This window comes from Capra hircus, chromosome 5 (assembly GCF_001704415.2).
Source record: "Capra hircus breed San Clemente chromosome 5, ASM170441v1, whole genome shotgun sequence".
NCBI lineage: Eukaryota > Metazoa > Chordata > Mammalia > Artiodactyla > Bovidae > Capra > Capra hircus.
Window position 1 is genome coordinate 745902 of NC_030812.1, and position 25428 is coordinate 771329.

The 25428-nt window shown below is 40.5% G+C and overlaps 1 long non-coding RNA gene across 1 annotated transcript in view; it reads right to left on the reverse strand.

The window, feature by feature from the left end:
* Positions 384-25428, reverse strand: part of LOC106502077 — a 49018-nt gene continuing 23973 nt past the window's right edge. The window contains exons 2-3 of the long non-coding RNA XR_001295646.1: positions 856-950; positions 384-420 (exon numbers count right to left, since the gene is read on the reverse strand). This is a non-coding gene — a long non-coding RNA (uncharacterized LOC106502077). The remainder of the gene's footprint in view (positions 421-855; positions 951-25428) is intronic.

Consider the following 25428-nt stretch of genomic DNA (forward strand, 5'->3'; position numbering starts at 1 on the left):
TTTTCTAGAACTCTCTTGCTTTTTTGATGATCAAGCATATGTTGGCAATTTGATCTCTGGTTCCTCTGCCTTTTCTAAAACCAGCTTGAACATCTGGAAGTATATGGCTCACGTATTGCTGAAGCCTGGCTTGGAGAATTTTGAGCATTACTTTACTAGCATGTGAGATGACTGCAATTGTGTGGTAGTTTGTGCATTCTTTGGCATTGCCTCTCTTTGGGATTGGAATGAAAACTGACCTTTTCCAGTCCTGTAGCCACTGCTGACTTTTCCAAAAGTGCTGGCATACTGAGTTGGCACTTTCATAGCATCATCTTTCAGGATTTGAAATAGCTCAACTGGAATTCCATCACCTCCACTAGCTTTGTTCATACTGATGCTTTCTAAGGCCCACATGATTTCACATTCCAGAATCTGGCTCTAGGTGAGTGATCACAACATCGTGATTATCTGGGTCATGAAGCTCTATTTTGTACAGTTCTTCTGTGTATTCTTGCCACCTCTTCTTAATATTTTCTGCTTCTGTTAGGTCCAGACCATTTCTGTCCTTTATCAAGCCCATCTTTGCATGAAAGGTTCCCTTGGTATCTCTAATTTTCTTGAAAAGATCTCTAGTCTTTCCCATTCTGTTGTTTTCCTCTATTTCTTTGCATTGATCACTGAAGAAGGCTTTCTTATCTCTCCTTGCTATTCTTTGGAAGTCTGCATTCAGATGCTTATATCTTTCTTTTTCTCCTTTGCTTTTCACTTCTCTTCTTTTCACAGCTATTTGTAAGGCCTCCTCAGACAGCCAGCTTAGTAACTTTATCTTTTTCTACTCTAGCCATCTACATAGCTAAATCAGAGCAAACTCACATCATTTATTTTGCACATTTGACTCCACTCCTTTGGGGCAAATTCATTCTCTGGATGAAATGGAACTGGCAAGGGTGTTCATAATACTTGATCATCTAGAGGGAAACAGAACATATACTCCCTGGTAAATATTTATTAGATCATTGGTATTTTTGCATAATAATTTCATACAAACATAACTATATGAATGAATGAAAATAAATTTAACTTTCACTCAGTTTTTTAAAAAAGGGGATTCAAGAAAGTAATTGCAAAAGTTTAAAACAATGATTTGTCTTCATTAAGTCAAAATTACTCAAATATATTCAATTGCAAATCAACCAGAGGTAAAACAATCAGAGAGATTTGGAGCTTGAAAGATTTAATAAGTTACTTTATTACGGATACAGCTTTACTTGTGCGTAATAGAGACCCAAGTTAACATTGTCTCAAACAAGATGGAAGTTAATTTTTCTCCAATACAACCCTGCTGAAGCAGGCAAAGTGCTAGGATATTCTGCTCTGTAAAGTATCTAGGGGCCCAGGATTCTTCATATTCTTCATCATATTGCTCTATCATAATTAATGTGATGTCTTTGTTCACATGGCCCTTGATTCAGTTCAGTTCAGTTCAGTCACTCAGTCATGTCGGACTCTTTGCGTCCCATGGACTGCAGCAAACCAGGCCTCCCTCTTCATCACCAACTCCCGGAACTTGCTCAAACTCATGCCCATCCAGTTGGCGATGCCATCCAACCATCTCATCCTCTGTCGTCCCCTGCCCTCCCATCTTCAATCTTTCCCAGCATCAGGGTTTTTTTCAAATACGTCAGTGCTTCACATCAGGTGGCCAAACTATTGGAGTTTCAGCCTCAGCATCAGTCCTTCTAATTAATATTCAGGGTTAATTTCCTTTAGGATGAACTGGTTTGATCTCCTTGCTGTCCAAGGGACTCTCAAGAATCTTCTCCAACAACACAGTTCAAAAGCATCAATTCTTCAGCAATCTGCTTTCTTTATAGTCCAACTCTCACATCTACACATGACTACTAGAAAAACCAAAGCTTTGACTAGACAGACTTCTGTTGGCAAAATCATGTCTCTGCTTTTTAATATACTGTCTAGGTTGATCATAACTTTTCTTCCAAGCAGCAAACGCCTTTTAATTTGCCATGAAGTGATGGGACTGGATGCCATGATCTTAGTTTTCTGAATGTTGAGTTTTAAGCCAGCTTTTTCACTCTCCTCTTTCACTTTCATCAAGAGGTTCTTTAGTTCTTCTTTGCTTTCTGCCATAAGGGTGGTGTCATCTGCATATCTGAGGTTATTGATATTTCTCTTGGCAATCTTGATTCCAGCTTGTGCTTCATCCAGTCCAGCGTTTCTCATGATGTACTCTGCATATAAGTTAAAATAAACAGGGTGACAATATACAGACTTGACGTACTCCTTTCCCGATCTGGAACCAGTCTGTTGTTCCATGTCCAGTTCTAACTGTTGCTTCCTGACCTGCATACACAGTTCTCAAGAGGCAGGTCAGGTGGTCTGGTATTCCCATCTCTTTCAGAATTTTCCACCGTTTATTGTGATCCACACAGTCAAAGGCTTTAGCGTTGTTAATAAAGCAAATGTTTTTCTGGATCTCTCTTGCTTTTTCAATGATCCAGCAGATATTGGCAATTTGATCTCTGGTTCCTCTGCCTTTTCTAAAACCAGCTTGAACATCTGGAAGTTCATGGTTCATGTATTGCTGAAGCCTGGCTAGGAGAATTTTGAGCATTACTTTGATAGCACATGAAATGAATATAATTGTATGGTAGTTTGAGCATTCTTTGGCACTGCCTTTCTTTGGGATTGGAATGGAAACTGACTTTTCCAGTCCTGTGGCCACTGCTGAGTTTTCCAAATGTGCTGGCATATTGAGTGCAGCATTTTCACGGCATCATCATTTAGGATTTGAAACAGCTCAGCTGGAATTCCATTACCTCCACTAGCTTTGTTCATAGAGATGCTTCCTAAGGCCCACTTGACTTCGTATTCCAGGATGTCTGGCTCTAGGTGAGTGACCACACCATTATGATTATCTGTGTCATGAAGATACTTTTGGAAAGTTCTTCTGTGTATTCTTGCTGCCTCTTCTTAATATCTCCTGCTCCTGCTAGGTCCATACTATTTCTGTACTTTATTGTTCCAATCTTTGCATGAAATGTTCCCTTTGAATCTCTAATTTTCTTGAAGAGATCTCTAGTCTTTCCCATTCTATTTTTTTTCTCTATTTCTTTGCATTGATCACTGAGGAAGGCTTTCTTATCTCTCCTTGCTATTCTTTGGAACTCTGGATTCAAATGGGTATATCTTTCCTTTTTTCCTTTGCTTTTCGCTTCTCTTCTTTTCACAGCTCTTTGTAAGGCCTCCTCAGACAGCCATTTTGCTTTTTTGCATTTCTTTTCCATGGGAATGGTCTTGATCCCTGTCTCCTGAACAACGTCACAAACCTCTGTCCATAGTTCATCAGGCACTCTGTCTATCAGATCTAGTCCAGCAAATCTATTTCTCACTTCCACTGTATAAGGGAAGTGTATAAGGGACTGTATAAGGGACTGTATAAGGGATTTGATTTAGGTCATACCTGAATGGTCTAGTGCTTTTCGTTACTTTCTTCAATTTAAGTCTGAATTTGGCAATAAGGAGTTCATGATCTGAGTCACAGTCAGCTCCCGGTCTTGTTTTTGCTGACTGTATAGAGCTTCTCCATCTTTGGCTGCAAAGAATATAATCAATCTGATTTCGATATTGACCATCTGGTGATGTCCATGTGTGGAGTCTTCTCTTGTGTTTTTGGAAGAGGGTGTTTACTATGACCAGTGCATTCTCTTGGCAAAACTCTATTAGCCTTTGTCCTGCTTCATTCTGTACTCCAAGACCAAATTTGCCTTTTGCTCCAGATGTTTCTCAGAGAAGGCCATGGCACCCCACTCCAGTACTCTTGCCTGGAAAATCCCATGGGCGGAGGAGCCTGGTGGGCTGCAGTCCATGGGGTCAAGAAGAGTCGGACATGACTGAGAGATTTCACTTTCACTTTTCACTTTCATGCACTGGAGAAGGAAATGGCAACCCACTCCAGTGTTCTTGCCTGGAAAATCCCAGGGATAGGGGAGTCTGGTGGGCTGCCGTCTATGCGGTCGCACAGAGTCGGACATGACTGAAGCAACTCAGCAGCAGCAGCCAGGTATTTCTTGACTTCCTACTTTTGCATTCCAGCCCCCTATAATGAAAAGAACATCTTTTTTGAGTGTTAGTTCTAAAAGGCTTCCTTAGCCAGCCATTTTTCCTTTTTGCATTTCTTTTTCTGTGGTATGGTCTTGATCACTGCCTCCTGTACAATGTCATGAAATTCTGTCCATAGTTCTTCAGGCACTCTAACAGATCTAATCCCTTGAATCTATTTCTCACTCCCACTGCATAATCGCAAGTGATTTGATTTAGGTCATACCTGAATGGTCTAGTGGTTTTCCCTACTTTCTTCAATTTAAGTCTGAATTTGGCAATAAGGAGTTCATATCAGAGCCACAGTCATCTCCTGGTCTTGTTTTCGCTGACTGTATAGAGTTTTTTCATCTTTGGCTGCAAATAATATAATCAATCTGATTTTGATGTTGACCATCTGGTGATGTTCATGTGTAGAGTCTTCTCTTGTGTTGTTGGAAGAGGGTGTTTGCTATGACCAGTGCGTTCTCTTGGAAAAACTCTGTTAGCCTTTGCCCTGCTTTGTTCTGTACTCCTAGGCTAAATTTTCCTGGCCCTTGATTGCTCATCATCAAATTCCTATTTCAGATATAACCTAAATTTTGTATACATCACTCTGCTCCTATCCCATTGGCCAGAAATCAGTCACATGGTCATATCTAGATGCAAAAGATGCTGGGAATTGTAGTGTTTAATCTTAATATTCACATGCCCAGCTAGAATTCAGTTACTATGAAAAATGAACAGAAGATACTTGAAAGGATTAGCTAAGAGACTGTGCCTCAGAGGGGATTGTAGATCCTAATATATAAAACAAATAAAAACTGAGCTCTGATTAAAGGTGGTGAGGTGTTAGACCCATGTTCCCTGCCTCTTGATTCCTCATGAGGATCCTCTAATGACCAGGGCCTTGTAAGACACATTTGGAAACTAGTGCTCTAGACCAGGGATGGAAAACTAAAATGTCAAAAAAAGGTCAGATGGGTAAAGTGAATAAACACAGTATATGAATGCGTCTAGTGACTGACAATGGGACAACCTAAAGAAAACATTCCCAATTAGATCAGAAGGTTCTAACATACTCAGTATCAGCAGATTTTTGTCCATAAAACTCTGGATCCTGCTTACCAGACTTCTAATTTTTCAAGAGAAGCTTAGAAATCTATATTTTAGTGAAATGTCCTGCTTTTTTAATATTGGTTACCAGTTAACACATCTTATCATATTTCAAAGGTTGAAAGTACACCTGCAAGCCAGATCTACTGAAGGGTCACTGAATACAATTTATAATCATATAAGCCAATCAGGTTATTCTCTAGACAAGGAAACAGAGGCTTTGAATGCTTGAATAACTAGCTCACAGTAATGTAGCCACACCTGGTTAGGGTGGTTTTTTTTTTTTTTGTCTTTGAATTTAGTACTTCTTACATGATACCATCATAAAATGCCACAGTGACGTTCAGAATAAGCAAATAAGAAAAAAAAGGCCAGGGAGGTGGGGGGAACGTCTTTAAAAGCAATCTAATTCTACGCTACAATTTAGTGTTTGGCTTTGAAATAAAATATTTGACAGCCGACCAAGTGTGTGTTCTTTGTCCCATTCCCTCTCAATCCCATAACTGAAAGTAAAATCTGTTCTGTTTTCTACCTTCCTGGCCTGGACATGCCAGATCCTGGCTGCCTGATCGGGAACACACAAGGCCAAGAAGCGTCACAGATACCCCTGACACCCACACAGTAGCCAGTCTCCCCTCTCTCCAGCATGGCCCATTTAATCACACACTTGTATCTTATCAGTGGCAGATTCATTGCAAAGCACGTTTTTCATTTTTATATGTATTTTTTTCTGTACGCTGTAAAGTAAAATGGCTAAAATGTTTGTGGCTAAAAGTTTTAAATATATGGAAATGGATAACATTTACCTTCTAAATGCCTGAGTAGGACTAAATTGTTCACGGATTAGTTTACTGTACTTTCATAAGATTTTTTATGAATATTTCTATTCCTTAGAAACTTCTTACAGAAGAATCTTATACTGAAAGTGTGTGTCCAGCATGAAAAATGCTCTTATACATTTTTTCTACCTTATGATAGTCTTTTAGGTCCAAAACTTAGATGAAGGGATGTGCTTATTTTCTGCCTTTATTCCTAAAATCTTTTGTTTAGATCAATCTTTCCAATACTTAAATTAGATTTTTTTTTTTTGGGTCCAGTGAGTGTTATCCTAAATGTATAATAAGGGGAAATGTTGGAAATATAATGTTGGTATAAGTCTATACCCAATAATAATTCAAAAAGATATTAAATTCTCAAATTTTCATTTTCTTTCATTTAAAATCATTAGGGTTCTTTTTTCAACCTGAGGTTTTCATGGTTTCTGTGATACTAGCAGTTAGCAAAAGTAATGTCTTTGGGGGCCAACCTCAAGAAATAAGAGCAAAGGAGTGGGTTTGGTTTGGCTGGGAAAATACATTATTTTTCCATTGCCTATTGCTAATGTCTTAAATCATCAGATTTTATTAATAGAATAAAGCAAACCACATGGAGCAATTCCAATATCACTGTTGGAAAAACATGGATGCAAATGTACAAACAAAGCTGCTCCATTTCCCGGTCACTTTCCGCAGTTGTTTTTTTGTTTTTTGTTTTTTTAATCTTCTATCTTTCTTTATTCTTCTTTCTTTCTTCTTTCCCTCTTCTATTTATTTGCATTAACTTCAACCTAAATATGAAAACATTAGATTTTCACTACATTTAGGGTAAAAGCTTGTTATCTTTTTAAAAAGAGGACTCTTCCATCCTATGCTAAAGAGAACATCCCAGCTAGTGTACAGGTAGCAGCTTTCATTACATTAAACAGGGAACAAAGTTAGGAATGTGATAGAAAGATAAAACCCCAAGTAATGAGAGTCAGAGAGAAAGTATTACATAGCAATGAGGCAAGAAGGAAGATGATTCAGAAAGCACAGGGAAGGGCAAAAGTGGTTTTAAAATGGTTCAGTGTGAATTGCTTCATGTACATGACACTAAATCAGTTATAAGCGAATAGGTTTAAATAAACCATTAATGATTGAACATTCTTCAAATGAAATGGGTCTTCCTTTGCCTCAGCATCACTCACCACCTTATTCAGTGACAAAAGTAAAAAAGTGAAAGTTAATCGCTCAACCATGTCTAACTCTTTGCAACTCCACAGACTGAAGCCCACCAGGCTCCTGTCAATGAAATTCTCCAGGCAAGAACACTGGAGTGGGTAGCCATTCCCTTCTCCAGGGGATCTTCCTGACCCAGGGATCAAACCCAAGTCTCCCGCATTGCAAGCAGATTCTTTACTGTCTGAGCCACCAGGGAAGCCCACAAAGAGGGTCCTGAATGTAAGAGGTAAAGGAGGTAAGAACTTATCAACACGTCCACAACTTAGCAAAGACTCCTTTGGTCTGGTTTCACTCATCTTACTGCAGTATCCTCTTTTTAAGAATACAGATAAACTGAGATAGTTATATTTAGGAGAAGGAAGCAAAGAAAAATTATTGAGAGTAGTTGCATGGGCAGAGTTGGGCAAGGGAAACAAAAAATACAGCAAAGATGAGAAATAAGCCACAGAAAGGAAACTCTGTGTGTGTGGGGGGGGGTGTCTCTCCCTCTCTGTCTCTCTCCCTCTCTGTCTCTCTCTCTCTGTCTCTCTCTCTCTTTGTTCCCTCTCTGTCTCTCTCTCTGTCTCTCTCTCTCTTTGTTCCCTCTCTGTCTCTCTCTCTCTCTGTCTCTCTCTCTTTGTTCCCTCTCTGTCTCTCTCTCTCTGTCTCTCTCTCTCTGTCTCTCTCTCTCTGTCTCTCTCTGCTCCCTCTCTCTCTCTGTCTCTCTCTGCTCCCTCTCTCTCTCTGTCTCTCTCCCTCTCTGTCTCTCTCTCTCTGTCTCTCTCTCTCTGTTCCCTCTCTGTCTCTCTCTCTGTCTCTCTCTCTCTTTGTTCCCTCTCTGTCTCTCTCTCTGTCTCTCTCTCTCTGTCTCTCTCTGTTCCCTCTCTCTCTCTGTCTCTCTCCCTCTCTGTCTCTCTCTCTCTGTCTCTCTCTCTCTGTTCCCTCTCTGTCTCTCTCTCTGTCTCTCTCTCTCTTTGTTCCCTCTCTGTCTCTCTCCCTCTCTGTCTCTCTCTCTCTCTTTGTTCCCTCTCTGTCTCTCTCTCTCTCTTTGTTCCCTCTCTGTCTCTCTCTCTCTCTTTGTTCCTTCTCTGTCTCTCTCTCTCTGTCTCTCTCCCTCTCTGTCTCTCTCTGTTCCCTCTCTCTCTGTGTGTCTCTCTCCCTCCCTGTCTCTCTCTCTCTCTCTCTCTCTCTCTCTCTCTCTCTCTGTGTGTATGTGTGTGTGTGTGTGTGTCTCTCTCCCTCTCTGTCTCTCTCTGTTCCCTCTCTCTCTGTGTCTCCCTCTCTCTGTCTCTCTCCCTCTCTGTCTCTCTGTTCCCTCTGTCTCTCTCTCTGTCTCCCCTCCTCTCCTGCTCTCTCCTCTTCATCCTTGCTTCCCTTCTTTTTCCCCTCCCTCCCTTCCATTTTCTCATCTTCCATTGACCTCCTCCTCCCCTTTGATGCTCCCAAGCATTTCCCTCCATGTAATAACCTTGATCCTTAGGCAGTTCTTGTTCACTCTTCTGCTCTTTTCACTCTTTACTTATGACTCACAGTGCTTTGGAAATAAGGAACGGGGAGAGGGATAGTATTTCAAAGCCATAATGTTTCATCTAAATTCCTATAATTACTAACTGATTTCTCTGCCACTCAGGTGTCCTCTGATTAACCTGTCTGCCACTCCTCTGCCAGAAAGTGCAAACAAATCACATTGTTACTACACTGGAAGCCTTTTGAGATGATTTCTGAAGGTGTACAGGATGCTGTCATCTTAATCAACTGAGCACAAAATCTACCCCTCCACCTCCAACTATCCCCAAGTATTTATTATCATTCCCCAAACATGTCATGTAGGCCTTTGGGCTAGTGTCTTTGCACACACAGATCCCTTTGTTTTCCTACCCATCTTCAAAAATTCTCCTGGAGGGACTTCCTTGGTGGTCCAGTGGTTTAGAATTCACCTTGCAATGCCTGGGACACAGGTTCAATTCCTGGGCAAGGAACTAAGATCCCACATGCCTCGAGCAACTAAGACCATGCGCCGCAATTACTGAGCCCAAGAGCCACACCCAGAGTCTGTGCCACAAGGAAAGCTCTCACATAACACAACGAAGATTCCGTGTGCTGCAACAAAGCCCTGAGGCAGTCTGACTAATAGACTGATTTTAAAATGCACCTGGAGCTGTCCTCCTGCAGAAAGTGTCCCTTACCCATAACTTGCCTCTCTGCCCGTGTCACATCACATTTTATATACAATTATAAGAGGTAGATTCATCTGTCTGTCTCCTGATCTACAAGCCCCTAAGCAAGTAAGCAAAATGTTGGCAATAAGGGAGGGGTTTGGGGGTGAGAGATGCTTTTACATAGAGTGAAAGAGTAGAAGCTCCCATCTCCTCACATACCAGCTCTAACAGGTCATGTTTCCGTGCACACATCATCTGCCTTCTTGAATTGATCTCAAATTCATCATTTGTAAAGCTGAAAAAGCCTGGCTAATAGTAAACACTCCAAAATATGATGATAGCTTTGCATCTCTGTTTACATCTATAGCTATGAATCTGTGTTTATATCTGTAGCTATAGCTACGTGTAAATCTATGTGTCTGCCTCAAGTATGCACAGAGCCTAAACCTTGTTGTCACTCTTCCTGCAAGCATGCTTGTAGGCAGGCTTCTCTTAGAACTGTGCTCTAGAAACCAGTTTTGGATAAATTTATCAAATATTCTTACGACTAAATATGCTTAACGGATACAAACAATGTTAGAGATTTGAAAAAGACTCCAAGCCAAATTTTTCATTTTATTCAGTAGAGTCTTATATTTATGACTAGAGTGACCATCCATCCTAGTTTGTTTGGAATGGCACCAGGTTACACCTTTCATTCGGTCATATTTGTTATCTACTGTTTTATTGAAGTATAATTGCTTTACAATATGATAGTTTCTGCTGTATAAGAAAGTGAATCAGCTGCATGTATACATATATCCCCTCCCTCCTAGAGCTCCCTCCCACCACCAGCCTCATCCTACCCCTCTAGGTCATCACAGAGCACCAAGCAGAACTTCCTGTGCTATGCAGAAGCTTCCCACTAGCTATCTAGTTTCCACGTGGCAGCGTATGTCAAATCTAACCTCCTATCTGATACTAAAAGTATTTAACAACTGGTAGGGCACGCTGTGCTCTACTTAGTTGTTTCACTGTGTCTGACTCTGCGACCTCATGGAAGCCCTTCAGGTTCCTCTGTCCATGGAGATTCTCCAGACAAGAATACTGGAGTGGGTAGCGGGCACTGGCCGATTAGAAAAGGAACACTGTGATCAGTCAGAATGCTCAGAAGCCACAAGGAGAGAGGCCATATAATTAATTGTCCAAATCAAGACACTTTGGAGAGTGAATCTACTAAAAATTATGCCAGATTCACCTCTCTTACAGCTGGACCTTATCTCTTTCTCTTCTTTTTTTCAGGTTCTATCACTGTTGAGACTATTTGGTCCTTACTTTATTCCCTTTCTAATCCTATAGGAATTTAAAATGCTATCCTGGTCATGCCCAGTTGTCACAAACCATTTTTCTTCAAAAGTGGAAATTCTAGCTACTGTCCCTCTATATACAAACATCCTCTGCTGATTTGCAGACGACTTAGTTAGAAATGTCTTCTACTTGGCCAGTCCTAGAATTTCTTCACAGAGTACATTTCCTGGAAAGGCAAGCTAGGGAAATTAAGTTCTGTAGTTTAACAAGCATATATCCTTGCCATATCCATAAAGCTGACCTCCTTAGACTAAAAAGTTAATGAGAATTTTACCACTCAATAATTTGGCAGGGAGGAAATATTTTCTACCACAGAATTTCTAACGGAATTCATGTCAACTGGATTCATACGGTAAGAAAAGCTGTGCACACAGTCAGAATAAAGTCCTTCCCAAGAATAACATGATCTTGAAATAGAGCATTTTTACCCTTACTAGAAAGTTTAAAGAGTTATGAGATTAGAGCAGTGAGTAGCTATTGGTGTTTATTCCATGATTTTCTACAGATAAAGACAGAAGTTAGCAGTTCAGGTTGGGGCTTAGCTAAGTAATTTTGCCCTGAAAGGTTTACACAGCTCTGTCTATTTACTGCCATTCATACAGAATACATTCTGATAAACACAGTAGGATCTAGGGAATAGGGGTTGAATAGTGATTAACTAACCCAAGTTCAAATAAGAATAATAGCTACTATATATTCAGACTTACCACATGTATTGGCAAACCATGCAATTCAATCTCCACTCTGAAACTGAAGCCAAATCTACATGTAAAACAATTGCTTTGCAGTATGCAAACTTTGATGTCAGACAAATGGCATATTAAGAAGCATATAATGAAAGATTTCTATTTGCTTTCAAGCAAACAAAATATCAGATACTGCTGTGATCACACAAGTCAGTGAAAACAAATCTTGTTTAATAATTTTTCACTATATGCTTCCAAGAATAGGACAGTGAGGTAGTTAGAGGGTTCCTTAAAAGAACATTTCTTAATAGCCCCATTCAACAATGACAGGTGTAAATTTCAAAAGGGAATCAACAATTAAAGGAAAGAATTTTTCCTATCCCCTAGTACATCTGTCTCAAAATTATACTTTGGGATGTACGCCTTAGATTTATGTTGCTTAAAGTGTCAATATGCTAACTTTGCTACATTATGAGATAAAGATCTTACACCAGAATATAAATCAGACTGCTCTCTTCATTGAGAACATCTTGCAACCAAAAGAAAAAGTCAGCTGAATTGAACAGTGTGTTTAGTAAAGAAATTGGTCTATATTCTGGTGCTAGCTGCTGATTTTATTGCTACTGGTGGCAAAGTCCAGGATTGACAGTAGCTTACAGAACACAGTTTCAGTGTTGCATTGTGAAATATAAAGTTTTGTGTCTGTTAGAAATTATATTCAGCTGCTAATGAAACCCAACTACAGAAGCTTCAGTGAATTAAGAGATTCTTCTCTCACAAAAAACATGTAACAGACTATCTGAGACATGGATGTCCATCACAAGTTTTCTACCAGATCTATCAAATCATAAGGTGAGGTGGGCCCAGCAGCATCCCATAAGATGTAAATGGTACCTTTGGCATCAGGTGTTCACAAGACACACAGCAGCCACCCCAGTCCCTTGTGTTATGTACCACCGTCACACCAGTACCTCTCTCCCAGCTCTTCTCTGCGGCTCCGTGAGGAGTCCATTACGATCAACTAAGGGCCAAGCTTATTTTGAGGAGGGAAATGGCCAAGCTTGGCAGCCTGGTCAACTCCATATGTGAGCATAAGCCCAAAATGGGTAATTGCTGCTCTACTGCCAATTCAGAGTAGCCCTGAAAGGAAGTGGGGAGAGAAATCCTCCCAATAGATAGGGTTTTAAGCAATCCACCTGGTCATTCACTTTGTGTGGAAAGAGAAGGGCTGGAGTCAAGAATAAATACGGCATTAAGAATATAGTAATATGGAAGACACAGAGGTTTGGTAAGAGGTGTCGGGAACGGGGGGAAGTACTGCATTTCACCCACCAGAGAAGGTGACAAAGCAGTAGACAGGGACAGTGCCCGGCCCGTCAGCAGCGCCGGCCCTTAACCAGGCCAGTCGGAGCGCAAGGCGCGCGTGAGCAGCACCGCCGTGCGCTGCGGCAAAGCCCAGCTGCACGGGCCCCCACTCAGGGCACTGCTTTAAGCTTCGCTTCTGCCGAAAGTCCAAACCTGCCAGCAGCAGAGACAAATTCTGAGCCGCCAGTGTGGCACCAGTTCGCCACTAGACTCCTGTCACCCTGGAAAACGCAGTGATTTGTCTTGACTGAAATCGACACATATTCCTAACAGGGGTTTGCCTGCTTGCCGTCTGGATGTCAGCCAGTGTTATCATCCGCATGGCTACAGAATGTGTGACCGGCTGACTTGGGGTCCCACATAATGTTGAAGGGGATGAAAGGACCCAATTAAAGGGAAGAGAGTTAGAGACAAATGATCATGGAATTATCTCTCTATGTACAAAGATGCTTAGACTTTCTACTGTCTGCTGAACCAATACACATGGGGATATCAGTGTGTGTAAGACAGGACTTGACTCATTATTCTCTATGAATCCTCTAGTTTTCCTCTGATGGTTTGTGCCTCAGCCAGAGCACTTTCTATAGCACATCACTTTACTTTCATTGTTCTCTTCTGAACGTATTTAGGGTGTCCGACATTATTCCTCTCTTCTTATCCTTTTTTTAAAAAATATGGACCATTTTTAAAGTCTTTATTGAATTTATTACAATATTGCTTCGGTGTTTTGTTTTGTTTTGTTTTGTTTTTTGGCCACAACCGGGGTGGAACCCACACCCCCTGCATTGGAAGGCAAAATGGTAACCACTGGACCACCAGAGAATGCCTTCTTTTCCTATCTTATCTTACTCTCATAGAATCTTGTCTTACTCTATATAATACAGTTCTTGGAATTTATTTCCCAACATAATGGGGCTTCCCAGGTGGCACAATGGTAAAGAATCTGCCTGCCAATACAGGAGATGCAAGAGATGAGGTTTGGATCCCTGGGTCAGGAAGACTCCCCTGGAGGAGGAAATAGCAACCCACTCCAGTATTCTTGCCTAGAAAGTCCCATGGGGACAGAGGAGCCTGGCAGGCTACAGTTCCTGGGACTGCAAAGAGTAGGACACGACTGAGCAACTGAGCGCACACAATACTGCCAGCAGTATTGAACCACAGCGATGTCCTTTTGGTTCTTCTAATAACTAAAAATAATATTAAAAAGCAAAAGCATGTTTAGCAGATAGTACCTTCTAACAGGTTAGTGGTTACAAAATAAGAATCAGTTTCAAGCATCACACAGGGAAAATTTTTCCTATACCTTCTGTTCTCCAATCCTTCTGAATAACTGTTCTCTCTTTAATTAATAAAAATATTTTCTTTTTCCATTAAAGAGATTTTTTCTCTGCTTCTACAAAATACAGGCAAGATCAGTTGGTTACTTCTGATTTTTTTCATCTCTTTGTCTAATGTTTTCTATTAAAATGTTAAAAGCCTAAAATAAATACACTCCTCCACAAAGCAAGATTTTTTGTCTCTTCATTAAATGCAATTTTCCCTGTCTGACTTGACATACACACTATTATATTTAAAATAGATAACCAACAATGACCTGTATAGCACAGAGAACTCTGCTCAATAATCTGCAATAAACTATATGGAAAAAGAATAGATACATGTATATGTACAACTGAATCATTTTGCTGAATACCTAAAACTAATAGAATATTGTTAATCAACTATGCTCCAACATAAAATAAAAATTCCTTTAAAAATGCAATATCATCAATATTCTAATCATGTGCAAAGTCAACCAACTTCTCAGTATACAGCAAGTTCACAGTAGTGTCATGTATCAACAGTTAACTTCTCTCTGCTTCCAGAAAAGAATCTTCTACATCTGGTTATCTCTATGCCCCCAATCCTATTTCCACTGCTGTCTTCTATTCTATTCAGCCAGCTTAGAGCATCACAGTGCCTTTCTACCCACGCAAGAAACACTATCTTCCCATTTCTCTAACACGCACTTTTTCTCTTTTAATAAAAGCTTGGCCTGTTTTACTGTATTTCTGGAACATCGAGTCAGAAGTTCTTGTTATTTTTTTTCCCAGCTATTTATTCCAAAATATATCCCATGTTACTTTACTCTTGAAGCTTACATCATCTTCTTTCATCCTTAGTGAGGAATGACTACAAATATGCCTCTTGGAGTAATTCTTAGTTATTTGAGAATCAAAATTCCCATAACATAATCCCCAAGCAGCCCATACCAATTTATCTTTTGAATCTTTTTCTGACAATAAAACACTGCTGAAACAATTCAGTGATGTCTGCTTCACAGTTTCAAATAGGTTTCCCTTTCCCATTTGGGTTTCCACTTTCTTAACTTAGCTCTCAAGAGGAATGGAGGGATCTGAAAGAAAATTAACCCCTACGGCCCAATAACAGATGAACCTTAACCTTAAACAGTCCAGCAATAAACTGGATATTTTGAAGACTACACATCCACAGATAAAGCATTAATCATTTGAAAAATATTAGGCATCAGGCATGTAAAATATGCGTGAAATTAGCATCCAGCTGAATTGAACAAAAATTCTTAGAAAAAGGTGATGAACATTGGGGTACATGTGTCTCTTTCAATTCTGGTTTCCTCGGTGTGTATGCCCAGCAGTGGGATTGCTGGGTCATAAGGTAGTTCTATTTGCAATTTTTTAAGGAATCTCCACACTGTTCTCCATAGTGGCTGTACTAGTTTGCATTCCCACCAACAGTGTAGGAGGGTTCCCTTTTCTCCACACCGTCTCCAGCATTTATTGCTTGCAGATTTTTGGATCGCAGCCATTCTGACTGGTGTGAAGTGGTATCTCATTGTGGTTTTGATTTGCATTTCTCTAATAATGAGTGATGTTGAGCATCTTTTCATGTGTTTGTTAGCCATCCATATGTCTTCTTTGGAGAAATGTCTATTTAGTTCTTTGGCCCATTTTTTGATTGGGTCGAGAATTGAAAGAGACACATGTACCCCAATGTTCATCGCAGCACTGTTTATAATAGCCAGGACATGGAAACAACCTAGATGTCCATCAGCAGATGAATGGATAAGAAAGCTGTGGTACATATACACAATGGAGTATTACTCAGCCGTTAAAAAGAATTCATTTGAATCAGTTCTGATGAGATGGATGAAACTGGAGCTGATTATACAGAGTGAAGTAAGCCAGAAAGAAAAACACCAATACAGTATACTAACACATATATATGGAATTTAGGAAGATGGCAATGACGACCCTGTATGCAAGACAGGAAAAAAGACACAGATGTGTATAACGGACTTTTGGACTCAGAGGGAGAGGGAGAGGGTGGGATGATTTGGGAGAATGGCATTCTATCATGTATACTATCATGTAAGAATTGAATCGCCAGTCTATGTCTGACGCAGGATACAGCATGCTTGGGGCTGGTGCATGGGGATGACCCAGAGAGATGTTATGGGGAGGGAGGTGGGAGGGGGGTTCATGTTTGGGAACGCATGTAAGAATTAAAGATTTTAAAATTTAAAAAAAAAAAAAATTAAAAAAAAAAATCAGAAAAAAAATAAATAAAAAATAAAATAAATTTAAAAAATAAAAAACTAAAAAAAAATAAAAATAAAAATAAAAATCTTTAGGAGGAAAAAAAAAGAAAATATAAAAAAAATTTAAAACTAAAAAAAAATAAAAAAATTAAAAAATAATAAAGAAATTGGGACCAAAAGGAAAAAAAAAAAAGAAAAAGGTGGAAATGCTGTTCACTTCAGTTCAGCTCAGTCGTTCAGCCATGTCCGACTCTTTGTGGCCCCGTGAATCGTGGTACACCAGGCCTCCCTGTCCATCACCAACTCTCGGAGTTTACTTAAACTCATGTCCATCGAGTCGGTGATGCCATCTGTGGCAAAACTAAAAAGCAAAATCTTCCATAATTCATCAATTCCAACAAATTGATTTTCTGGAAGTTTATTTTTAGTGAATTGCCCTATTTCTCATTTGGAGAAATGTCTAACCTCAGTTGCTTACACAGTCTTCAATTAAGGCTCCAGGTTTGTGGATGGGCACTGCACATGGTTTCTGATCCAGGACCTTAGTCTCTGGATGCTTAATGCTCTCCTACCTGGTGTTGCTTTTGCTTATGTGTTTCTCTCAAGATTTTCACTTCTGTGAAGGTTGGGGATATATGCCACATGTCATGACTCCATATTCTTATCACCTTGCACACATATTTGGTAGCATGTTAGCCATTAAGTGATCAAGTGAGACCAGTACACCAATCCAACCACCTCTTCTTTGAAGGGGTGGTTAGGGGAACCCTCTAAAGATATTCCCTCCTAATGGTGGCTCAAAAGTTTCATCTTTGTAAGTGAAAGACATATTACTATTATAACTACATTGAGAGTAATCTGAAGCTGATTAAAATGTTCCTGCCCTATTCTAACCCCAACCAACTTGACTAAAGTCTGTTCCTTTTCTCAAATGGAAATTGAAAAAGGAACCATATATTATCCTGCCAATTATTGTATGATTTTTATATAATAAACTTTGAGATTTTTGTTACCAATATTTCCCTTTTAGTAGGAATCTGAATTATTTGAATAAACTGTTCTTTCTGTTTTGCAATGATGCAAAGCCAACCAGAAAGCAAAGCTTTTCAAGCTATGAACCTAGTCTACTGGCTATTTTATTATATCAGACATGCTTCCACCCTTCCCCCAGATATTATAACCAATGGATGAATTGCCTTCACCTCTGACCCTCACGGGCAAACGTCTTCCCATATCTGCTTCCTTACTTATATCTCAGATGTCCCATGATTACTCCTGGACGTCCCCTTGATATTCAGCTGCGGAAGTCTCTAGTCTGGTGCAGCTTTGTGCTGTTTCCTGAAACTCATTTATGGGGTTGTTTTTAAAGCCTAAACATACCCTCTTGTGAAATCTGATTAATCTGCATTGTTCTAAGGTATATCTTGTCTATATGCTACCATAGCATGTTTCATATTACATTTTAGTTACACTCATATTTTACACCCCCCCCCCATATTCTGAACATTCTTTTTACCTCTTGCCCTTAAACAGACAGTGGTCTCTTATAATGTATGCTTTTATACTAGTAAGAGTCATCTTTTCTGGAAATCCCCAAAGCTCCTAGAATATAATCTAATCAAATCCCAAACTACTTGAACACAAGCTCCATGAGACCAGCAAGCTTCCCTGCATTCATCCCAATATCCTAGTTTACAGAACAGAGCAATGGTCAGCACTAGTCTCAAGGACATTAGTGGTACAAAAGAGTACTTTGTTAATATGCAACGTTATGAAGAGAACCATGTTATATCCATTTCTTTAGATATTTGTAAGACCCTGAGAAATGGAGTGTCTCTTGCCATATCAGGAAACAAGGACGTCACAGTCATCAGCGATTGCAGCCCTCCCGTGTGAGCCCCCAGGGCACTCAGGAAGGGGAAGAACACATGGGATCTGGTAGCCATCAAGCTGCAGCCACTCCCTATGGTGAGCCCCAAGGGAGCACTCAGGATGTGGAAAAAAGACAGGATACTGGCCCAGGAGAGCTGAGATGCATATGAGAGGAATGATTCCAGTGAGTCCAGACTCACATCCTCCCAAACATAAAAAGGTGCTAAATTCCCTAACTTGAGATATCTGGTTTTCTTTAACTAGTAATAATCTCTTGATGTCCAGACCACCTGCCCTTAGTAGCAAAACTTCTATACAACCTGGCTCGTTCCCTGTCTGCTCAGAGCAGTTCTCTCAGGGTGACTTGAGATGCTGTCTCCTGGGCTTGAAGTCCTAAAAATTCCCACCAAATAAACACAACTCAATTTTTAGGTTGTGAATATTTTCGAAGTCAACAACTCCAATAACCCTTTCACACCCCACAGACAGAAGACTACCTAGGATTTAAAATTTTTCCATCACTGATATTTTTTATTCATGTGGTTTCACAAGAACACTCTTACTTTGGTGCTCAAACAACTGTCATTTTTTAAAGCTTTATGGGTTCTGGGTTATCTGCTTGCAAAGTGACTGCTGTATCCACCTAGAAAGTCAAGCAGTTGATATCATCTTGGGTGTAAAGAACAGTCCTATAGGATAACTAGAAGAATCAGACCACTTCACCCCTAGATTCTTCCTGTATTCTCCGAGCAGTTCAGATTGTTTCCTGGTGTAAAATGTCCAAGGATGCTTGTCTGCATGGGTCTCAGAGCTCGCAGGAAAAAACTTAAACCTGACCAGCTACTGGGGTTTGGACATGTCCCTTTATGTGGCATGAGGGATCCCTGAAAGAAACCAGACTGAAGGAAAAGAAAGTGGAGCACTGAAAAAAAGGAAAAAAAAAAAAAAAAACTGCCGCAGTGGAGATAAAAGCCTGGCCAGGTGGGCAGAGTGAGCTTCAGAGAAGTTGGGTTCCATGGACTGTGTTCGACCTGCACCCATGCCTGTGCCTGAGCCCGGCAGGAGGGGAGTAACGGGCCTAAGGGTTAAAAGCAAGTGAGCAGCGAGGGCGAGAGCAAATCAGTGACTCACTGAAACAAAGGTTCATGGAACAGTGGTGCAAAGGCGGAGAGCAGCAATCAGACGGAGAGGCTGCAGCAGTGATTATGCAGGACACCCTCTTTGACTTCTTGGGGAAAGCTCAATGAGGTGAGAAAGACAGAGTTTCCTACCAAACAAGGCTCAGACCATTGTTCCCACCTCCCACCTCCAGCTAGAGGAAAGAAAAGTTACATGAATCAGAAGCAGCAAACTGAACAGAAGGAAAAAAAAAAAAACAACCACTTTTAAAAGTGTAAGTCACATCACCAGATCAGCTCCTAGCAGTCTTTCCCAACAAAAATGTAAAAGGAAAATGGAAAATGGAAAACAACATCTATTTGAAAGCTTCTCTGTCATGTAACATCTTGTGAAGGAAGGTGAAAGAGGCAGATGGTCTAGTCTAGATGGAAACTGAAGTGTGTCACCAGGAAGGTGTGCTCCCCTCAGGCTATTTCAGCCTGAGTGTATGAAAGGGAAATACCAGTGAAAGGAGTGACTGAGCTACTCACCAGCACCTTGGCAAGAGCTGGAGTATCCAAGAGAGAGTTCACTCCAAACTCAGTAACTGCAGGGGTCCCCTAGGACCGTAGGAGCAAAAGAGGAAACGGTGTTGCCAGAACCTAGTGAGTGGGCCTCTGAGGCCGCTGAGAAGCCCTCTACTGCCCATGCTCCACCGGGGCCCCTGGGGCCAGCACCTCCTCAAACGCCCACTGCTGCTGCCGCCGCTGGAGCCACACGGACCCAGAACCCACAGCCCGCAAGGGAGCTCTACCGCCAGAAGCACCTGACAGAAGCCAGGAGGAAACGCAAGCCCTTCCCTCTCCCCAGTTCCCAATCACCTGCCCGTGTCTCCCATTAATAGAACTTAATAGGAAGGCAACCAGCAAGGGAATCTGGGGAAAGAGCTTTACAGACTTTCAGACACCAAAGTGCAGAGTATCAAGAAGGCAAGGGGTGAAACTGAGAAGCCAGACACTCTAGCAACTAAGTAAAGCATAGTTTACATTATCAAGAGAAGTTCATTTGCCTTCTTAGAAACAACGGAAAGGAACAGTTGGCTCAAAACAATAGTCAGTTTTTTAGGCTTTTTATTCCAGAAAGATATCTATACATATATGTTTTTTCCAACTTTACTGAGACAACTGACACAAAGAAGTATAAGTTTAAGGTATACTGCATGTTATTTGATACATTTATAAATTGCAACATAAATTACATTTATAAATTTATAAATTACTCGGTGGCACTAGCAGTAAAGAAACTGCCTGCCAATTCAGGGGACTTAAGAGACATAGGTTTGATCCCTGGGTCAGGAAGATCCCCTGGAGAAGGGCATGGCAACCCACTCCAGTATTTTTTTTTTTTTTTTTTTTTCAATTTTTTTTTTTTATTTTTTATTTTTTTTTTTTTTAAATTTTAAAATCTTAAATTCTTACATGCGTTCCCAAACATGAACCCCCCTCCCACCTCCCTCCCCACAACATCTCTCTGGGTCATCCCCATGCACCTGCCCCAAGCAAGCTGCACCCTACGTCAGACATGGACTGGCGATTCAATTCTTACATGACAGTATACATGTTAGAATTCCCATTCTCCCAAATCGTCCCACCCTCTCCCTCTCCCTCTGAGTCCAAAAGTCCGTTATACACATCTGTGTCTTTTTTCCTGTCGACCCTGTATGCAAGACAGGAAAAAAGACACTCCAGTATTCTTGTCGGCAGAATTCCATGGACAGAGGAGCCTGGAGGGCTACAGTCCTTAGTGTTGCAAAGAGTCAAACACGGCTGAAGTGACTAAGCATGGCACGGCACCGTAGTATTAACTATCGCCTCCATTCGTTCAGCTGGTAAAGAATCCGCCTGCAATGCAGGAGACACCAGTTTGATTCCTGGGTCTGGAAGATCCCCTGGAGAAGGCATAGGCTACCCACTCCAGTATCCTCAGGCTTCCCTGGTGGCTCAGATGGTAAAGAATCCACCTACAATGCGGGAGACTTGGATTCGATCCCTGGGTGAGGACAATCCCCTGGAGAAAGGAATGGCAACCCACTCCAGTATTCTTGCCTGGAGAATTCCATGGACAGAGGAGCCCGGCAGGTTACAGTCCCTGGGGTTGCAAAGAGTCTGACACAACTGAGCAATTTTCACTTTCACACCATTCTATCACATAGTTACATTTTCTCTCTTTTCTTGTGGGGGGATAAGAAAATCTAAGATCTACCCTCTTAGCAACATTCATAAAATATTATTATCTTTAATCACCATCCTGTTTATCAGTTTCCCAAACTTCATAATCTTATAACTAGAAGTGTGTATCCTTTAAACAATATCTCCCTATCTTTCCCACTCCATAACCCCTGGTAAATACCACTCTACTCTCTGTTTCCAGGACTTTGGGTATTTTTTATTTTTCTTATATCTGAGATATAATTTATATCTCATACATATAAATGAGATTATACAGTATTTGTCTGTGTCTGACTTATTCTACTTAGCATAATGTCCTCAAAGTCACAAGCAGCAGGATTTCCTTCTTACGGCTGAATAATTCCATTGTGCGTGTGTGTGTGTGTGACATTACAGTATCTTCATTTATTCCATCTGTTGGCAGACACTTAGGTTGCTTCTATATCTTGGCTATTGTAAGACTGCAATGAACATGGGAGCGCAGTTATTTCTGCAAGATTCTGATTTCATTTTCTGTGGATGTGTACCCAGAAGCGGGATTTCTGGATTATATGGTAGTTCTGTTTTTAATTTTTTGAGGAATTCCCATACAATTTTCCGTAGTAGCTCTATCAATTGACATTCTCAATAGCAGGGCATGAGGGTTCCCTTTTCTCCACACCCTCACCACTTGTTATTGCTTATCTTTTTTTGTAATAGCCATTCTAACTGGTGTTAGGTGATATCTCATTGTGGTTTTGATTTGCATTTCTCTGATGATCAGTGATGTTGAGCAGTTTTTAATTATCAGCAGTTATATGACTTAATTGAGAACTTAAAAAATATCAATATATGCTGTATTTATCCACATATTCTCTTTTATCTAAGAGTAAATCAGGGTCAAAGATGATATAATTTATTATTCTACTTATTATCCTGAATTCTCAAGGTCAGGCCAAAAAAAATTGATGTATAGTGTCAAAATTTTTACTCATACTAATAAATATTACTTAAGTCATTATATGAACAAAGAAGTATAGATATTTAAGAAAGTTAAATAAAATTTTCTCTAACTATATAAACCATTAAGATAATACATTTTCAATTTTAAAATCCTTAGCAATAGTATAGACATTTACAACTTTCTAACATTATTATTAAATGGTAGAAACTTTTAGAAACCTCTTGTTGACACTTTAATTTTTCCTTCAAGGGTGTTTTCATCAAGTCTGAACTCACATATGGCATTTTCCTCCTAAATAATTTTGAAAATGACATGTTTTACCTTCTCTTTCGACTTGTATTAAAGGCCTAAAATACCCATAAATGAGGGATAATTAAGGAGTAGCTCTTCAAAGACCTGGTGCTTTGCCTTGAATGAAACCACAAGGTTGAAAAAGATAAAGATAAGGACCAGGAGCTGTTGGATTTGGGAATAAAAACCCATTGGTGAGCTGCCCAGGTTCTGTGGAATAGCAAATTTTGACAGTGAGAATGTAAGTACTAAGGTCAGACTAGCAGAGTTTGGAATGTCTTCAATATTTTCAAGTTACTTGTTTCCCTGTGTCTCATTTTCCTTATGTGCAGAGGTATGAATACCTAACTCGGGGCACATTAAATACAGTGATACATTTAAAGCTCTTAGAACAAAACATGACAAGTAGAAAGCAGTCATTAAAAGTTTATTGCCATCAGTATTGACGCTATGGTTACAGGACAGTCATGCACTGCTGCTGGAAGTTCCAAGATGCTAACACTCAGTGGAGATCAGTTTGGCATGCACTTGTTAACTTAGCAATCCTGAGCCTGGGAATTTATCCAACAGAGAAGCCTGCTCACACAGAATGGCACGTACAATCTTGGTAATGGCAGCACTGTCTGAAGATAAAGGTTAGAAAACACACAGGAGACCAATTATATACACCACCTTGTATCGCCAAAGGAAAACAGAGTCACTTACACAAAGGCTGAGAAGGCCTTTGGTGTTCTGATCAAACAATCTCCCAAGATACATCATGAAATGTAAAACTCAAGGGGCCAACAACTGTGTATCATATGCTTATTTTTCATTTAATCAAAGGGGGACATCCCTGGCAGCCCAACAGTTAGGAATCTGACTTGTAATGCAGGGGACAGGGGTGTGATCCCAGGAACTAAGATCCCACATGTGTTGTGTGTGCTTAGTCATGTCTGACTCTCTGCAACCCCATGGACTGTAGCCCACCAGGTTCCTCTGTCCATGAGGATTCTCCAGGCAAGAATACTGGAGTGGTTTCCATGCCCTCCTCCAGGGGATCTTACCAACTCAGGGATCGAACCCAGGTCTCCCACAGTGCAGGCAGACTCTTTACCAAGGTCCCACATGCCAAGGAGCAACTAAGCCAGGTGCCATAACTACGGAGCCCACACTCCACAAGTAGACTCCGCGCTTCACAACGAAGGGGCCCCTGTGACACAATGAAGATGCTGCATGCTGGAAATAAGACCCAATGCAGTTCAATAAATAAATCAATTAATTGAAATTTTAGAAGAGAAAAGGAAAATAAAAGAATCATTCTTCAAAAGCGGTTTGTTACCCAATCATAGAAGTCATTCAGTGATCAAAAAAATTCTCCCACACCAACATTTAGAGTAATTAAACTATGGACTATGGCTCTGACATCTGCCTGAGACAAGAGTTAATTATTTCCGTCATGAAGACAGCTTTCTTTTGGTCTCCTGATAGTCCCTCAATCTTCCTTCCTTCCTGGTTCCCCTTCCCCTTCCATCCTTTCCTTTTCTGCTCTGTTCTCTTAACTCTTTTCTTATGCATTTTCTTTTTCCTTTGACCCTTCTTGTCCCTCTTACTCACAGGTATGCCCAAGCCATACAAGCAACACTCAGGACCAGATTCCTAATCATCCCTACTAGAGCATCTCATCCTGTAAATATCACAGCAACAAAAGCCTGGTTTTAACTTTCCGTATTGATCACTTTCACATCAAATCTCTAAACAACTAATTATCCATAAAACATGTTCATCTTAAAAGCCCAAACCTGGAAGTTATTCTAGCCGACAGCAACACCAGCTAGTTCACCATTTGAGGTTCAGTAACTGTGTTCTTATTTTAGCTCTATTACTTAATGCTTACAATTAGCTGAAAACTCATTCCTGAGACTAAGGGCCACAGGAAAAGGTGTTAGTTGCACATGATGCTCATTTCCACACTGAACAGACTTTCCTGTTTCCAAAGGTGATGGAAGAACTACTTTGAGAGAACGAGTTTTGCAGATGAAGTGTAACAAATCTTAGAAGAAAAGCCGCATTGCCCCTTAGGTTTGCCAAAACCTGTTAGTACACCCAGGGAGCAATGCAAGGCACAGACAATACCTTTACCCAAAAGGATTTTTCTTAGCCCAAGTCCAGGTAGACATTTACCAGGAACGATATTTGCTCATCTCTATCTTATCAATACAACTTTTCATGCTCTTTTTCTTGAGGATTATAAAAAGAATTACATTCGGATTAATGGGAAGACCGTCAAAGACAGTGTCTGATAATATAGGTTTTGAGATCAGACTTACTGGCTGCATGATTAAATGAAGGCTACATAACTCCCTTGAGATTTAGTTTCATCCCAAAATGGTGATGAAAATGACTTTCATATCTACAGACTTGTTGGGAAGATTACATGAAAAATAGGTCAAGAATGTGGCAGAGGGTGTGAACAGGTGGCTTAGTGGTAAAGAGTCTGCCTCCCAAGGCAGGAGAAGCAGGAGACGTGGGTTCAATCCCTGGGTCGGGAAGACCCCGTGGAGGAGAAAATGGCAACCACTCCAGTATTCTTGCCTGGCAAACCTCATGGAGAGAGGAGCCTGGTGGGCTACAGTCCACAGCATCACAAAGAGTCAAACACATCTGAGTGATTGAGCAATGTGACA